This window comes from Halichoerus grypus, chromosome 3 (genome assembly GCF_964656455.1).
Source record: "Halichoerus grypus chromosome 3, mHalGry1.hap1.1, whole genome shotgun sequence".
In the NCBI taxonomy this organism is placed as follows: Eukaryota; Metazoa; Chordata; class Mammalia; order Carnivora; family Phocidae; genus Halichoerus; species Halichoerus grypus.
This window is the reverse complement of record NC_135714.1, coordinates 80935434-80941799: the sequence shown is the minus strand read 5'-3', so window position 1 is coordinate 80941799 and position 6366 is coordinate 80935434. Positions and strand designations below refer to the sequence as shown.

The window sequence follows — 6366 nt, the reverse complement described above, 5'->3', positions numbered from 1 at the left end:
AGCTCTCAGCAGTTCATATTACCTGGCTTTATAACTAAGCCATCTAGGGATTCAGCAGGAAAAAAATGGGGGGAAGGGGGCCTGGGGAGAGTCTTGTTATTTATCAGGATCCACACTCCCTGGGAGGCAGTTGTGGTATTAAACAACAAAACTAGCTTTTATTTCACTCTTCACAGAAAGGGGGTAATTGTGTAGTGCTTTAACTAATGTGTCCCACAGATTCTTTCCTCCAAGAAGTGGATGAGGGGAAGACAAGATCCACTAATAGTTTGTGGCATCCAATCCCTTCACCCTGGCTGCCTACCACTCTGCCTAAACCCCTTCTTAATTCTCCTAGATCCAGGATTAAGATTATCATTCCTCTTGGGATAGGACTTCCTTCCCTATCTCCTAGACATAGAGTCTCTTTCCCAATCCTCTCCCCACTATACACACAACAGGAGCTCCCTTCCTAGTTCAAGTCTCTTCTGCTCCAGCCCGGGCTTCCCTAGATCTGGAGCCACTGAATCAGACAGGAGCCCCGCATGTCAGTAGACCTTGAGAGACCAGGATATAAAATGTCTTTTTTTTTTTTTTTAAAACCTAAGCCCACTAGCTTCATGATTTAAGATTGATCAGCAACGGGCACCTGGGTGGCTCAGTTGGTTAAGCGACTGCCTTCGGCTCAGGTCATGATCCTGGAGTCCCGGGATCGAGTCCCACATCGGGCTCCCTGCTCAGCGGTGAGTCTGCTTCTCCCTCTGACCCTCTTCCCTCTCATGCTCTCTATCTCTCATTCTCTCTCTCTCAAATAAATAAAATCTTAAAAAAAAAAAAAAAAAGATTGGTCAGGAAGGTGGGCTACATCCTCAGTCTCTCTCTCCAACAGGATATCATGGCTATCACGTAATGTCAAGGGGCTCTTGTGAGATTCTGCTTCCCAAACACAGCAAGCATCCTGAGGTAGACATCTTGTCTTTCCTTCAGGGTGCCTGCTCCCTGCAGATAGAGGGGATAGGTGCTATCAAACCTATTCACTCTGGGCCTTGGGATGACTCTTCACTATCTTCCCAAGTCTGAATTGGAATTTCCCCACTTTCCTATTAGTGTCCCATCCATCTTGTTAATCAAACTACTGCAAATCTAATTTTTGTCTCAAGGTCTGCTCCTATCCCAAACTAAGATATTTGGTACCAGAAGTAGTCCTAGGAAGCCAATCCTAAGGATGGGATTCTGAAAGTGGATCACTTGCCAACAAGATGGCAAAAGAACAGCACTGTGGTCTGTGGTTAAGATGGACGTCCAGGATCCCTGCCTCCTGGTATTCATGCCCCTGTGTAATCCTCTCTCCTTAAATGTGGGCTAGACTTGACTCCATTTCAAAAGCAGAAATGATGAGATGTCACTCTGAAATGAGTTCTAAAAAGACCATGGCTTCCATTCTTGGATCTTCTCTCTTGGACTGCCTGTTCTGGGAGAGGCCAGCTGTCACAGCACGAAGCAGCCCTGTGGAGAAGGCCCAAGTTAGTTTGGCTGCTGAGGTCTGTCAACAGCCATGTGAATAAAACTAAACGAGAATTCCTCCTGAGTCCAGCTTTGAGACAGCCCTGGCCAACACCTCCATTACAGCTTTGTGGGAGATCCTGAACCAAAACACCCAGCTAAGCTGCTCCCAGATTCCTGAACAATAAAAACTTAGAGAGCGTAAATGTCTGTGTATTAAGCTGCTAAACAATAGATAACTAACACATTGGTGTAAGTGGGTAATAATCCCCCTTGGCATGCTCTCGTAATACAATGACTAAGAGTCTTCTGTGGTGAACTGGGAGGGGATACAGATTGCAGGATATGTACTGGCTTGTGCAATATCATTAGCACTTGAGAGAGAAAATGGCAATGGTAATTACAAGAACTGTGGGTTTAGTTGGTTTTTGTTAAGTATCATCAATATGTTGAAGGAAAAACAAAACAACAAGGTTGAGTCAACCAACCACCAAAGAAGTGCACGACTGAAAACCACAAAACTTGTATAACAGCATTTAAATTTTCCCTTATCTCCTCCGATTACTCTGGCTGTAACCGCTGGCTGTTAAAGAAGTGGCCCCTCCCCAGTGCCACGGGAGAGCAGGTTCTCCCTGCCTGGACACCACAGGAGCCTTACTAAGGTAAATGCCTCATAAGAGGATACCTACCTTCCCTCACCTCATGACTTCTCTGCCAATAAATAAGTTCAAGTCTCACCCTGACTAGGAAAATAATTCACCAAAATAATCACAGTATGTGGCTCACGTGTATCAGCAAGAACTGGAAAAACGTGTTGAAAATCAATCATGAGCATGCTGGACCAAGGGAACAGAATATAAGGGAGAGGTCGTTGATATGGGTACAATCTGTAACTCAGGAATGAATCCCTGAGAAGAACACCTGCAGTCAGTTCTGGGCTACTGGGATGGTTCCTCAAAGTTTGGGGGGGGGGGTAAATAATGGCCTACAACAAATGAGGTAGAGATGCCGGAATTGCTTTGGCAAAGTACCAAAAGTCAAGAGGCTCAGAGAAGGTGGCATGTTACAATGGATCTGACATAAAAATCTGAAAATCCACCAGATGACCATGTTCCTCAGTAGAATCCAGGGGGGTCACCCCTTTCACTAAAGCAGTAAGAAACACACCAGTGGTTCAGAAAGAACCCACCATACAGTAAATATATACACTATCAAATCTCCTAATCCTCCCCCATGCAGACAAACTAGCATAATTTGACACAGGGAGAGAAGAAATGCCCAGATCTTTCAAGAACTGTCAGATACAGAGTCTGAGCTGACACTAGTACTAGGATAACCAAAATGCTAGCGTGTTCCCTTGTTAAAGTTTTGTGAAAGATGAGGCATTCCAGTTTATTGAAGAATTTACTGGGGGAAGAAGGGAATCAATAATTTAAAGGACTTCAAGACATCTTGTTTGGAAGCTTTTTCTCTGACCCCACATACTGCAGGTCGCTTTTCCAAATCTGAAAAATAAAAACATGAATTCAGGAATCTAGCCCCTTGGTTAAAGTTGTAAACTCAGCTAGAAAAACTAAAGTGTCCTTAACTTGTAGAACTTCATACGAGAAAATGTGCTTGGTTGCCTCCATGTACGAAGAAATAAATACTTCCCTTTCTCTGATTATTTTGTGATTAACAAGTAATAATTTATACCAGGCTTGCAGAACACATGAAAACTTGCATCACAGCTCGGCCTGTCTTTGGAAGAACTACTACTTCATCCAGTGTCTGTACCACAACTTGCATTCCACCTCTATCATAATACTTGTCACCAAGACCAAAGTTACATACTGATTAATGTAATGGTCTGTGTTTTATCTATTTGGCCCATAACAAATCACTTCAGAACTTATGTCCCAAACAACCACATTTATTACCTGACAGTTTCTGGGGGTGAGCTTTTTGAGGAAAGCTTAGCTAAATGGAGCCAGTTCCTAGTCTATCATAAGGTTGCAGTGAAGATGGGAACTGGGACTGCTGTCATCAAAAGCTTGCCTGATGCAGCCATCAAAAGGAATGAAATCTTGCCATTTGCAATGACGTCGATGGAACTGGAGGGTATTATGCTGAACGAAATAAGTCAATCTGAGAAAGACATGTATCATATGACCTCACTGATATGACGAATTCTTAATCTCAGGAAACAAACTGAGGGTTGCTGGAGTTGGGGGTGGGGGGGATGGGGTGGCTGGGTGATAGACATGGGGGAGGGTATGTGCTATGGTGAGCGCTGTGAATTGTGTAAGACTGTTGAATCACAGACCTGTACCTCTGAAACAAATAATACATTATATGTTAAAAAAAAAAAAGAAGAAGAAGAAGAAGATAGCAGGAAGGGAAAAATGAAGGGGGGCGGGAATCAGAGGAGGAGACGAACCATGAGAGACTGTGGACTCTGAGAAACAAACTGAGGGTTCTAGAGGGGAGTGGGGTGGGGGGATGGGTTAGCCCAGTGATGCGTATTAAAGAGGGCACATATTGAATGGAGCACTGGGTGTTATACGCAATGAATCCTGGAACACTACATCAAAAACTAATGATGTAATGTATGGTGATTAACATAATATAATAAAATTTTTTAAAAAGTAAAAGAAAAAAAAAGAAAAGAAAAGAAAACATTCTTTCAAAAAAAAAAAAGTTTGCCTAGAGCTGGATGAACTGCTTTCCAGGGCCTCATTCAGATGGTTGGCAAACGAGCACTGGCTACTTACGAGGTCTCTCATTCTACCACCTTGACCTATTCGTATCGCTGTGCGGGTGTCCTCACAAGATAGAAGCTGATCTCTCCCAGAGCCAGTGATCCAGAGAGAGTGACAGAAGTCACAATGTCTTTTATGACCTAGGCTTGGAAGTCACATACCATCATCTCTACAATATTCTGTTAATTACACAGGTTGGCCCTACTCAGCACTGCAGGCCAATTTGAAGTCTGGTTTACGAGATGGCTCCACCTCCCTACTAGTGCAATTGAGGGTAGCCCTGGATTTAGTTTAGCATTTGTAAAAAGTGTCCTAGTTGGATACAATAAGGATTGTTGAGTTTAACTGAGACAGATTCTGGAGAATGGCAAAAATAAATAAGAAGATGGGGATCAGGGAAACAGTGCAATCTATGAAAATAGCCATCAACTCAACAAATGTACTGACTTTCCCAGGTTCAGGAATGCCAAAACCAGTTTCACTCTATTTATTGCCTTATATGACGCTAAACGTAGCTCAAGCTCAAGTTCAAATAAGCATTATTGAGCATGCTCAAAGCATACAAACTTAAACAAAGGTCCTTACCTTTGTCCTTTGCTATGCTTCAGTCAGGATTCAGTCAAGAGACAGAAACCATACCAGTTCATATAAGAAATTGTTAGGTAGCAATAGAGTTGGTTTATGAGGTGATTAAAAAGGCAAGAAAAGACTACCATGTAATAAAGGCAGCAATCCCAATAAACTGCTACACTCCTTAGGGTTGGGAGAACAAAAGGACAACGTTGGAATTATTAAAACAGAAGGTTGAGAGAGGGGCCCCACCGACCTGAGACTCAGACCTCGAGGAGGGGGCTCTGGCTAGCTGGGGTCTCTGAGGATGCATCATGGGCAACTTTTGCAAGGGCTGGAAAAACTTCTAACTGGATTTAGCTGCTGCTATGAGAGGATCCTGCTGCTACTGGGGTGAGGAAATGATGCTGGGGTGATATTGACAGGAAATGTAAGCATCAAAGAATAAATCAGGAAACTCACTGTGCACAAACAAGAGAGAGCAAGTCCTTCTTCCTTCTCTACCCTCCCAGTCTCCTCTCCTCCACAACCCCAGTGCCGCCCTGTTGGCAGAGAATAGAGTCAGCCAGCAAAGCAGAACAGTGGTTTATAAGAGTCCCAGCATCACAGAGCCAAGTGTACAAGGGGGGGTGGAGTTGAGAGAAAAGAGTTTAGTAACTCGGACACTGGGGGAACGAACAGTAACAAGACAGATGCCAACAATGCTGTCCACCATGTGTTATGCACTTGTAATCTTTGTGCATTTTTGTGTGTATCCAGAGATATTCTAGTCACATCCCTTTGGGTTTGTAAATAGGAAGCTATGTTCTATCGGATAAGGTTATGTCCAAGTATATATAAAGAACTTATACAAATTAATACCAAAAAACAAATAATCCAATTAAAAGTGGCATAAGACCTGAACAGACTTTCTCCAAAAAAGACATCCAGATGGCCAACAGACACATGAAAATGTACTCAACATCACTGTCATCAGAGAAATACAAATCAAAACTATAGTGAGCTATCACCTCACACCTATCAGAATGGCTAAAATCAAAAACACAAGAAACAACAGGTGTTGGTGAGGATTTGGAGAAAAAGGAACCCTCTCATGCAATGTTCATGGGAATGCAAACTGGTGCAGCCATGTGGAAAACAGTAGGGAGGCTCCTCAAAAAGTTAAAAACAGAACTACCCTATGGTCCAGTAATCACACTACCGGGTATTTAACCCAAAGAATACAAAAAACACCAATTCTTCTTTTTTTAAATTTGTTTTATTTAAATTCAATTAATTAACATTTGGTGTATTATTAGTTCAGTGACATTAGTTGTATGTAATACCCAGTGCTCATTACAACACGTGCCCTCCTTAATGTCCATCACCCAATTACCTCAGCCCCTCAACCCTCTTACTCCAGGAACCCTCAAAAAAACACTAGTTCAAAAGGATATATGCACCCCTATGTTTATTGCAGCATTATTTACAATAGCCAAATTATGGAAACAGCCGAAGTGTCCACTGATAGATGATGAATGGATAAAGAAGATGTGGTGTGTGTGTATGTGTATATATAATATATATATATATA

The 6366-nt window shown here is 42.5% G+C and overlaps 1 protein-coding gene across 1 annotated transcript in view; it reads right to left on the bottom strand.

Moving 5' to 3' along the window:
* The window catches only part of C3H4orf17 (chromosome 3 C4orf17 homolog), a 334730-nt gene that overhangs the window by 273809 nt on the left and 54555 nt on the right, over positions 1-6366 (bottom strand). The window lies entirely within an intron of this gene.